At 39.1% G+C, this 12,576-nt stretch overlaps 1 long non-coding RNA gene across 1 annotated transcript; it reads right to left on the reverse strand.

Moving 5' to 3' along the window:
- Positions 1-3,769: 3,769 nt before the first annotated feature.
- Positions 3,770-11,054, reverse strand: LOC133272679 (uncharacterized). The gene is made up of 3 exons (XR_009744509.1): positions 10,876-11,054; positions 4,242-4,301; positions 3,770-3,828 (listed from the first exon to the last, which is right to left on the reverse strand). It is a non-coding gene; the product is annotated as an uncharacterized LOC133272679 (long non-coding RNA).
- Between the last annotated feature and the right edge of the window lie 1,522 nt (positions 11,055-12,576).

Consider the following 12,576-nt stretch of genomic DNA (forward strand, 5'->3'; position numbering starts at 1 on the left):
GAGATTTCAGCACCAAAAGATGGTGGTGTTTCAGAAGTCAAAGTAAACAGTTGTCATACCTCTGCTTTTATCTGGTAACATATGCACCTGCTCCAAACAACCAAGCACAGTGTTGTTATTACTGGTATAAACATACAGCTAATGTTGCCATTCAGTAAGTGCCAAGAAATTAGTTCAGGAAATAAGTATTTTCATGCTTTATACATTGTGTGGCTCTTAAAAGATTCATAAGCAAAAGAATAAAAGCAATTGGAAAATGTCTTTTAAAAGAAGAAAAAAGAATGAAAAAGAAAACACAAACTACCCAACCAAAACAGAAAACAAAGCACCAACCACTTCAAACCCAACATCTAAAGATTAATGGGGACACAGATTTTGGAAGGCATCCAGAACGTGAATATTCTGAGCTATATGGTAGCAGAGTAGTTGGTGGTTCAGATTATAATAAGATCACATTTTCCCTGTGGGCTGTTTATCTTGCTCAGTGATTTGGAAGCATCGGTTTTCTAAATAAGTGATTTTTAAAACTCTTGTGAGAGATTGCTACTTGTCTTGCTGTATCTTTAATCATATGTGCTAGCACTGTGAGCAATGTGCCCTTTCTACATGCTGCTTCAAAGCCTTGCCAACAAAACATGGTAGAACATATGTGAAATTTTTCCCAGTAGCTACAATGCTACTCACTGTTTTCCTGTATAAGACTCCTTTATCCTGCCCACGTCCAGATATAAAAGCTGAGATATTTAACTCACCTAATAGTGTTCAGTGAGGAGATTTTATCCACTTTAACATTTTTATGATTTTCAGGTAAGCAGACAGATTCCAGGTGGCTTTGGTTGATACTTACTGGCTTTATATAGCCCTGACTACAAATTACAACTGAAGGCTGAGAAGTATTTTCAATGAAAGGGACAAATGAGGACAAAGCCATCTCTAAGCATAAAATATCCATTTGAAATGAATATCTTTCTGCATTGATCAGAAAAATCACAGAGCCTGTGATCTAACAGGCACGACTACACACATTCCTGTTAAAGTCAGCTGGCTTAACTCCAGTTTATCATTTGCAATTTTGGAGACACACGGATAAATTTAGGCCATATCTTACACAAATCTGGTTCAGAAAGCACAGAGGAATAGTCAGGAATAGCAGGGGAGGAAAGAGGATTCAGATGCATTGCAATGTATTAAGAAACCTAAAAGAGCAGGAGAGTGATTCACTTTCACTGAGCCTGCAATGCAACGTCCTCAAGTCTTTTTGACATGACATAGTGAAAAGAAAATTTCCAAACTGAATCTTAATACATAGATCCAACACACCACCCAAAGCACACTCTTAGGTTAATGGGGATTTTGCTGCAGTATTCATAACGGGTTTGAGAAGTTCTGACTTTATGGTATTTACTTCTTCAGGTGCAATTTGTTAATAATTCATTTCAGCATCTATGCTTTGCTTTCCAAATACTGAGTGAATCATTTCTATTCAAATTGATCATGAGTGTTCAGACTGGAAAGAGCACTCTTAGCTTGAATTTATGATTACAGAGTGATGCACAGCTATATGAAGTTGCAGCTGTTAACTCATGGCATTCAAGTTCTCTAAACACTTTGCATTTTTCGCATTTTCTGTACCATAAAATTGCAGGCTTCCCAGCTCTGATAAATGTTTGGATTAAAACTGCTAATATTTCTGTACATTTTTATCAAATTTTCTCAGCTGTTATTTAAACTACATAGAACAATAATTTGCAGCACAAAAGAATATCTGAGATGAATTTGAAATTGTATTTTCAGGAATCACTGTATAGATAGATAAAAGACTGCCATTTGGAGATCAGTGATTCAGTTACCCCACTATACTGCCTTTTCTTAAACAGAAAAGTGAGCATAATTAAAATGTATTTGCCCCATTTTAATGTTTGGGTTTTTTTTATTTTGGCGTGATGTCTAAGAATACAAGAGAAAACATTTTTAGCAACAAATTAGTTCAAGAGGGGCAATGGGCACAGACTGAAACACAGAAGGCACGTCTGAATATCAGGAAAATCTTTTTTACTATGAGGCTCACTAAGCACTGACACAAGCTGCACAGAGTGGTTGCAGAGTCCCCATCATTGGAGATACTCAAAAGCCATCTGGTCCTGGGCAACTGGCTCTGGGTGGCCCTGCTCAAGAAGGGGGAAGGAGCCTCCTTTCAACCTCAACCATTCTGTGATACTGTGAAGATCTCCCTCTACCATTAACATTCATCTTAAATATTGCCCATTAGTTCAGCATCCCACAGACCACAGAGGAGGTCCAAGCCCAATGTCACAAGCCAGTCCAGTCATCTTTCAAACTCAAGCTATGAAAACACTACTGTGCACATTTACTCCCTGGTGAGCTGACATAATTCATACTGGAACCTATGGAACTTATTGGGACCATCCAAGTGGAAAAAATGAGGAAGTAACTTAGAGAAATCTTCCTGTTTTTGCATCCTGGATGACCTCAGCAGTGAAGTTGAGTGGCAGAGGATACTGTAATATAAGGCCCATAGCAAGTAAACTTCCAGAAAAAAAGAAGCCCACAGTGAGCAATGCATGGAATTCTGTACAGCAAGACACTGATGTATACTCAGAAACTTGGGCAATAGAGCCATTAAAATTTGTTTCACTGATGTCTGTTATTTAAATTTTCTGCAGTACCTACTTATATTAGCAGCTACTTATACTGGATACATGCCTTAGGGATATATCCAGACTGCTGCATGAATGCAAAAGATTCATGTTTGAATGTACGTGCTAAAGATTTAACTTACATTGCTTCTCCTTTTTGATTTGAGTAATATATAAGATCAAACTGTAGATCGTAATTTGAAGAAAACAGAAGCAAAAGTTCAATCAACCCACAAACACGACAATGAAGTTTTAGAGAAACTTCATTTCCTTGTCCTCAATATAGGCTCCTTGACAATGATGAGACTTGTTGAAATCATTATCTAGCAAGATATATCTATTTTACTCTAAACAATGAAATGTTAGCAACAGTGAGAAAATAAAGGTCCTATAAAATTACTGTGTGAAACTTTCAAATGATACTTTCTTAATGGATGAAACTTTTTTACTTAAATGCTCAGACACCTGTCTAAGGTGCTAGTTCAGAAATTTCATGGATTTAAGGATTCTCTAAATTCTACAATTCTGCTTCCAGACATTTTCGGTTTGATGGAATAAACTCATTGTTACACTGCAGTACCTAAATCCCATGCTGAAGTCATTGAATGCAGTTATTTTGCAAATATGATTTCACACATGCAACTGGTTTATCTCCCATGCAGTAGAGTGCTCTAGCAAAAGGTGTTTGCTTGCAGTTTAAGTGATACCTCTCATTGAAGTTTTAGCAGTGCTAGAGAATGTTCTAGAAATAGCGTATGTCTGAAAGAAGTTATGCACTTCCTTTGAAAGGCCAAAGACAGAGCCATCCTTGGAAAGGATTTTTAATACCCACTCAGAAAAGTTCAAGGCCTCACTTCTCCTAAAGCAGTTAGTGCTGGAGCAAGGAGAAAATGTCAGGAGTTGAATGTTACAGGGAGTAGTATTTCTGCTTTCATTTAAAATAGGATAAAATGCTATTTCTTTTCTGTGTACAAACAACTTTAGAAACCAGGTTTGTAGAAGCCTACAATCCCATGGCAGTTTAAATCAACCCACTGATGCCTGACAAGATCCCAACCTCCCTGGCCACATAATGTGTTCTTTCCTTCTCCTTTGTACTGACTCTCATGCTTACTGCTTCTTCCACATGGAGCTGCTTCACTTCACTATGCAAGCAGAAGACTAACCTGTCCTAAAAAGGTGAGTAACATCACTAAAAAATATCCTGGGTCAAAGAAAGGTATTTTCAAATCAGGATCTGTCACTAGAAGTGGCCAATAACTAATGCCTCATGAAGGCCATAAAGACAAGGAAAGCATGAAGACAGTTCCAAACTAATGTTTTGCAGTCATCAAATGTCTCCACTGTGAGAGGGATCTAGAAAGCCCTTGAACCCCCTGACAAGGTGCTCCTGAGCTACGTTCTATATTCTCCCCTGTTACTGTTTTTCAAGACTGGATGTACAAAATGAACCAGAGAAGATTGAGTAGTACCTTTAAAATCTGATAATGAATATAATGATATGGCAATAGAAGTTTTATTTTCCTTCCTAACTCACTTTGAAAATGCTATTACTTGTTTTATTAGTTTCTTAAAAATACTTACCATGCTACTTTAGACTCATTGGAGATCCCTGACAGATGTGGTTCTCAGATTTGTAAAAGACTGCAGCAACAGAATAAGGTATGGTAAATTTTACTTTTTAAAGAGCTTTTTTTGCAGAGAAAAGGACTTATGATGACTGTTTTAAAGATATTTTTAATAGTAATCTCCAACATTTTTTGTTATTGTATCTGTAAAATCCAAGGACACCAACTGGCTACTAGGCTACAGTACTTAGTCTTCTAATTCAGTGTCAGTGTTCAGTCTATTGTGTAAAATTTACTGCATGGAGGAGAAAAAGAATATTTAAAAACATTAACAACATAGATCTGGTCAGTCTCAGATTGCCGTATAAGGATTTTGTTACTGAAGGCTCATGCATGTTACTGAAATAGTGATGTACCCAGGCTAATCATCATTACTCCCTTAAAGTTGATTTTTCCTTCATTTATTAGTTTCTCTAAGGAGATGCTTTATGTGTGATATCCCACAACACTCTTCTACCACCTGATCAGCTCTGGCTATTCTGTTCTTTAAAGCCTGATTTACCTTCTGACAACCTTGAGACAGACCTAATAAACTCATCTTCAGAACTACCAACTATTACTAACTGCATTTACCTTCATAGGGAAAGGATTTTCAATTCTTTCTGCAATACTGCACCGATGAAAGAGTCAAGCCCTTAGAGAACATCCATGTGTTATCAATCTGGATACCAGCCTTTTTCCCAGGGCTTGAATTGACAAGTGCAAGAAAAGCACAGAAAACACTAGAATGCCGTCATCCATCTGCTGCACCGTGCTTAGCATATGGTAAATAAGATTACCTGCTGTTCTGAGATTGCTATTAAAACTGGCAGTATCAAGACTTTAGGGGCTGATGTTGACCAAACTACATGACTCTTTTTCTAGCTTACTTTCAGTTTAAATTTGACTCTATCCAACTCCATATCAGTTACAAAGTTCTCTCTCATGGTGCACTGTCCCTGAAATGTATGCTTTGTGACACTGAAAAAGAAACAGCAGCAGAGGCTGACACCATCTTTGCCACTGTGACTGCAGAGAAACATTGCAGCACAATGAATTTAATTCTGCTGATGTCCTTGTGTTTCCTAGCTGATTCTCTCTAACAACGTCCAAAACAATCTCCCTGCAGCAGCAGCGATCACTACTTTAGAAGGTTAACGCTTCTATGAAAGCATCCTGATTATTGATCAGGATTCATGCAAAATATTAAACATCTATGTATTTTGAACAGATTGCAGTCTTCTGATGCAGTACATATACTGTACACATAATACATGGCAAATCATAGGACATGACAAGGAAACACTTCAAACTATCTAATGTTATGCCTCAGGCTGATTAAATAAACAAAAAGAAACATGACAGACTCATGCACATCTTACTCTTGGCCTTAATTGCAAACAACTGTTTTGTAATGTATGAGGCCTTTGCCATCCAATTCCTTGGCTGATTTTCTACTGATGAAAGACTTTCCACTTCATTGAACTGTGAAGGCATCATTTCTACTCCAAACCCATGGAGACAGAAGAATTAATTTACAATTCCCTACTATATGAAAAAAGTGATAGGCATCTCATAAGAGGTGGGACTAGCAGCAGCACTATTACAAACTTCATCCTCAGAAAATTGTTCCAGCTGTTACAAGCTCCTCAGTGTAGCTCCACAGGAACAGAAAGAAGTCTTTTTACTATGGACGGCTGTGGTACATCACAGTGCCTTGCAAAGAAGCAGCCCTGATCTATAGGATTGGTGAAGCAAAACCATCATTTGTTTTAAAAGACGAAAAGCACCACATATGCTATGCATTGAAAGGGCCAGACTCCATCAAGGAGGTAAAGGAAACAATGGTTTGGTTTGTTTTTTTTAAGTGAATGGCCAGTCTTGCAAGAGGTAGTCATGTTTAATTATCACTGCATCAAGTAGTAATTAGCAATGCATATCCGGCAGTTAATGTTACACCTTCAGGCTCATTTGGATCAATTTGCTCTGAAGGCCCACAGAATTAACAGGAGGAGAAACTTGCACTCACTGCTGATTAGGGAAAAATTCTGACTATGTTTCCATCCTGGAGTCTAAAATTTCCACCTGCATACACCTGGTCTGCCCTGGTACAGTGGACTACCATTCTATCCGCTGATAACAAAAGGGGAACAAGTACAGCTACTAACACAAGTTCATTTATAGTTAAGATCCAGTAAAATTTCCTTTTGCAAAGCCACAAAGGCTTTATCCTAAAATGTTGTAAATTGACATTAAATATTTCACAGCTGTCATGTTCACTTCTACTTTTGACACTTAGATATTAAAAGAAATCCAGAATATAGCTATTCAGGTATCTTATCAAGATCAAGCCTTGCAGCTACTTAAACACTCCAAACTTCAGCTCTTACTCAATTTAATAGATTGCAATAGCAATGACATAAAATGCTGAGTTACTCAATAAATAAAAGTAGCAGCAATGCATTTTTATATTGCATAAAAGAGTAGAAACAATCACAGGACTAGGCTAAAATTGTAGGTACTTTCTTAGAATCATAGAATGAGAGAATAGTTAGGGTTGGAAAGGACCTTAAGATCACCTAGTTCCAACCCCCCTGCCATGGGCAGGGACACCTCACACTAAACCATGCCACCCAAGGCTTCGTCCAACCTGGCCTTGAACACTGCCAGGGATGGAGCATTCACAACTCCCTTGGGTAACCCATTCCGTTGCCTCACCACACTCACAGTAAAGAACTTCCTCCTTATATCTAATCTAAACTTCCCCTGTTGAAGTTTTAACCCATTCCCCTTGTCCTATCACTACAGTCCCTAATGAATAATCCCTCTCCAGCATCCCTATAGCCCCCCTTCAGATACTGGAAGGCTGCTATGAGGTCTCCACGCAGCCTTCTCTTCTCCAGGTTGAACAGCCACAACTTTCTCAGCCTACCTATGGGAGGTGCTCCAGTCCCCTGATTATCCTCGTGGCCCTCCTCTGGACTTCTTCCAACAGTCCCATGTCTTTTTTATGTTGAGGACACCAGAACTGTACACAGTACTCTGAGTGAGGTCTCAAGAGAGGAGAGGGGCAGGATTTCTTTTCCTGTTGTTCCTAAGTGTTAGTCTACTCTTCCTGCCAACATTTTTGTTCAACCCCAAAAGTGCACTGAGCTAATTCCAAAGGCTGTTTATACTTATGCTGTGGCTAGGATATTCTTTGAACATATGAGACAAGCATTCAAATTCTCCCAAGCTGATGAAATTCTTAATGTAAGGTAGCCAAAACTGTACAAAACAGAACTGCTGGTGAAGCAAAGCTGTGTGCTATGAATCCTTGCTAGGCTTGCTAAGCATCAGCTGATCTTGTACAGCCTCCTCAGGAAGCCTAATGGATGAATGCCATAAAGTCATGGAGAGGCAAAGGGCTGTACTGATATATCTGGTGTAGACATTATTGGTTACTAAATCACTGAAGGCACTGTCCTCACTCACAGTAAGGGTAACCTAGCACCTATTCCTGGATTACAAATTCTACAAGGTTATTGCAAAGTTTAGGCATTGCAAAAGTGATCCCCAGTACCCCAAATGTCTTGGAATAACACCCTTGAACAAGAAAATCTTATGTGAGAAGCCATGCTTTAGGTCTGAAATTTAGCAGTTAACTAAAACTTTCTAAGCTTATGAACACTGCAGCAGCCTGCACAGTGAAACCAATGTTATCACTGTTTCTAGAAGAGAGCTGAGACCATATACTCTGCAGTAGTTCACCTCTGAATTCAGGGCTGACATTACAGGCTTCACATGGTATGGGGAAACCTAAGTACTCTGACTACTTTGGTCAAATGGTCAAGTGGTAGAATTGCTCTATTAGCCACCTAGCAATCTCCAAACCTAGTAATGCATTATGAAAACAGCATTAGAGTTCGTTTGATTAACACTGGTGATCTCATTTCATTTCGTTTATGGCTTTTTATTAGTTACAATTCAGCAGATCTGATGTCCTTTTAACTTTCACAGCTTTCTGTGTAATCAAGCCAAAGGTGTACTGGCACTTTATGTTCCATTAATTCCAGTTTTTCTACTGCAGCTTTTTTGGAAGTATATTCTGAGAATCTAGAAGGAGCTCATTTTCTCCCACAGAAATAGAAGCCAAATCCAAGACAGAAGAGACCACAGGAATGAAACACTTCTGCCTTTAATTTAAGAGATGCTATCTGCCCCATCTACAGCAAAATCAGTGTGAGAGAGTGCTTTTAAACCAAACTTTACAGTCCTGTAGAGAGAAGAGGGAAGTTTCAGGTGTGAAAAAGAGGAGAGCATGACAGCTCCTAGAGCCATTATTCAAAACAGTGTATTCTCAAAGACAGGCCAGGGATGTGTAGTAAATATGCTTTGTCTATATTGATTTTGGTCCTACCATATCCAGCCAGTGTATCCCAGCATATTTTCTGCTTGCACCTAGACTGGGAGACTCCACTGGCGTTACACTGACATGCCCTGAGTACAGTCAGGTAATGGACAGAGAAGTCCCCTCTCTGGGGAACATACATAGACCCCCTGGGAGCATGTGTGAACCCATTCTCCTCCTCCTCCTATTCCACCCCCTTCCCACTCTGAATCTGCATCATTAGGATCCCCATAATCTCTACAAAAAAGGAAACACAAATCCAGAATAATGACTAATCCAATGTCTTCCATGAGGGTTGTTGTGGGTGGTGCTGACTCACACCAAGCGGATGAAAACAAGGAAGCTCCTGGCCTCAGTGCAGCTGACAGGGTTGGGCTATGTTTTCCAGCTAGCAGAGAAGGTTGGCTTTGCTGTGGGAACCCAAATCTTCAGTGGTGGGAGAGCAGGAGCAAAGCAGGTTTGTTTACTGATATACCCTGGCCCATCACTCAGTAAAGAGGTGTGCTTCTGGGGGTGGGCTGCTCTCATCTTCTCCTTAGGGGTATAAGGCAGGTTTCTCCCTTGCTACATAACCTTTCTGCGTATGTATATGCAGAGCAAGCCTTATTCTAAATCTTTCATATACACCTGCTGTTTCATAGTCCCCAGAGCTCACCTCCATGTCTGAGCTCTTTCCACTTGGGAGATAGACACCTGGTATGGATCTTATCTCAGTCTTTCCCTGAGGCTGTTTAAAACAATCTCTTGGTTTTGGTAAGATTTGTTTGTTTGCTCACATATATTGTTGTGGGTTTGTATTAAGGAAGGAACTCTGAGACTTTTGTGTGCTGTCCTTTTGTAAAGTGGTAGATATGTAGTTGCTCAGACTTCTCACATGAGAATAATCTTGCCCTTTTGCTGGGTTTTTTGCTTGACTCACCAAATTTCCAGGGGGACAGAAAGGGCAGCTCTTTATGTCAAGCCAAGGGTACTATGAGCATGACAGACAAAAGATATTACTCTCGTAATAAAAATATAGGAGAAATTAACCACTTAAAAGGGAGCTAATTTGAATTGTCGGCTCAACATTACAGATGAAGGGAGATGTCTGCATATGTTTTGAGCTACTCTAAAGCAGGCATGGCCAAGCTGTGACTCCTGACCCACATGAATTTTACTCAGGGACAGTTCATGCATGCCTTTAAGGCAAGGATTATGTTATTTCTCCAACACCAGGAACGCCATTAGGCCGCAGGATGCAAGGAAACCTGTAAAAGTTAATGAAAAAGATGAGAAATTTTATGCACTGAGCTAGCCAATTTGAATTGTCCAAATGAATCATTGCTATAACCCTGCAGGTTGCATCTTGGAAGGATAAACAGCTACTGTATCTCAGAATAAAAGCCGCATGAAAAAAACTTGGAGAAAATAAAAGTGATAGACAAAAGACACTAGTTACTTCAGAAGGAAAGAATACATAGAAGCAAGCACAGATGTAATTTGACAAGAAATAGGAATAAAAATCTGTGGCTGTAATTATGAAAAGAATATTTAGCATAGAGAAAGGAAAGAAAACAAATCAGCTGCCATATGTGAGAGCACAATATAAGAGACGGAAACAAGCAAAACCATTTCATGCCAGTCAAGGTATTTAAGATGAATCAAACAGGCTTTTACAGGTATATTGAAGAAAGAAAATTATAGAGAAAATAACTTGATAAATAAACCAGGACATATTCATTCTCCAATGGGTTGAAAAAATACCAAAGAAGATTTGAAATTACATTTAACTCAAAAAAAAAAAAAAACCTGAAATAAACTGAAGACTCATATTGTAGCTTGTCTTTTCTGATAGCTTTTTCTCTGTATATACCTTTGCCATGTAGGTTATGCACTCCGACATAATCATGAGTACCTGTGCCAGGTATGTGCTATCTGATGAGACTGGCTGAAATCTGTACCCTTGTATTTGTGTGAATGAAGGCAGAGGTCTGTCAACACAACTATTCTGCTTTCCGGTTAGGAATACAAGAGTCTGCAAAAGTCTCATTCCTTCTCAGTGTAAATAAGAATAATCTACCTGAAGTAGACACATTCAGTATAATACCAGATATCTTTTCTATTTTCCCTCTATAAGCCAGACTTTCAAACTCACTTAGCTGAGTGCCCCAGTTCAGCTGTGAGAGTTGGCCTTCCTCCCCTGCTCCCAGCAACCTCCCACATCTTCGTGCCCTCAGTTCACCTCCAGCAGAGAGACCAAAAAGCATCTACCAGAAGCTGGATATTTAGGTTTAAATTTCCTCAGCTTGTGGAATCTGAAGTCTTGGTCTCCACCTGTAGCTCTCGCCATCACCGGGTTTCATAGCAAAGGAAAGCATAACAGCGCTGAACATGGGTCTCTTTGGAATAGCACCTGACTCTTGTTTCTCTGCTCTTGAAGTGCCTGCTGAACTGGATTCACAATTAGGTCACTTTTAAGCTGCTACAAAGCCAGGTAGTCCTAATTCTGAAGAACTAATGCAGCTGTAATTCTAATAAAAATAACCACAGCAACAGTCATAATAATGAGCTGGATTATTCCACTAAGCAAGTGGAGAAATCTTTCTGCTCATCACTCAGAAGCAGAGAAGTTAGCTTTCTATCCAAAGGCCAGAGTCATAACTAAGATGAAAATCCATAAGCAACAGGACAAGCAAGACAGCATAACTCACAAACTGAAAAACAGAAACCATTAAGACTTCAAACTATGATCTTATCCTCAAACTCCACTGCAGAAATGCACTGTAATGCTCTAGCACAGAGAGAAACTTGTTTGACCCCTTACCTGCCACAGAACTTCAGATTATTTCTTGTCAAACTTGTATACTTTGAAAGTTAGCTGTGATAGGGTACTACTGTGTAACTGCTTCAAGCCACCAAATCTACCTAGAGAAAAGGATAGATGTCTCCTTAACAATCTGTCCAAAAATTATAAGGCAAAGTGACATCGCAGCTCATGATTTTGTCCAAGGGCATTTCCAAAAAATGAGGGAAAGCTCATCAAATTGAAAATAACTTCAGTGGTACATCCTTTCAATATGTTATTTTAAATACATTATTATTTAATAATTAATTACGTTTTAAAACAGAGAGTTCAATGGTTCCATTTAATGTTTTACCAACACTCATGAGCATGAAAGCCTTTTCCCAGCCATTTCCAGATAACATAAAAATTAGCAAGAGAATAAATAATCAGGAAGTCAGCTACTGTTACCCAGTGATTGCATTTTTTGTCATTTTGACCAAAAAGACATCATTGGTTTATTGAACTTGACAAAAAAAGAAGAACAAGATCAGTTTTTTTGCAGAATTGCTCCATCAGTGTCAAGACCATTTACATAATGCCTCCTTCAGTATCACCATCTCTCCTTCCAATTTTGTTATCTGATAGCACACAAGTCCCTTCTGTGTCATCTTCAGGATAAGTTATCAGGATGCAAGGTAGTTTTCATAGATCTCTGGGGACTACTATATTTCTGCTCTTTTGCAAATGTCTTCAGCATATTAGATATCTCCATTCTGCACAGCAGTCATGCCGACATGCAGACAATCATCTGGTGGCTCAACTTGCTCAGGCACAACAGCTTCACTTCACACGCTGACTATTCAGAAACCCCAATCCAATGGTCCTTAAATCGTGGCTGGGTCAAAATTGCTTGTACTGAGTTAAAATTTCTAGGCCAAAGAAAAGCGCACATGCTCTAGGAGAATAGCTAGTTCATCGGTTTCATGAAGAAGCCTCAGAACTTATCCCACAAAGCAGATGAAAGAAGTTTGTTTGACAGCCCCATTAACTGAAAGCTGCTGTGAATGGCACCAAATAGGCAAGAGAAGTGTGAATTTCGCTATAGTTACAATAACTGCAGGACAAAGAAGGACTAGAGGAGAGAGACTGATCTAGTCT

Source organism: Pezoporus flaviventris, unplaced genomic scaffold (assembly GCF_033815535.1).
Source record: "Pezoporus flaviventris isolate CSIRO_AGI_PZ_B2104156 unplaced genomic scaffold, CSIRO_AGI_Pfla_v1 ptg000031l, whole genome shotgun sequence".
NCBI lineage: Eukaryota > Metazoa > Chordata > Aves > Psittaciformes > Psittacidae > Pezoporus > Pezoporus flaviventris.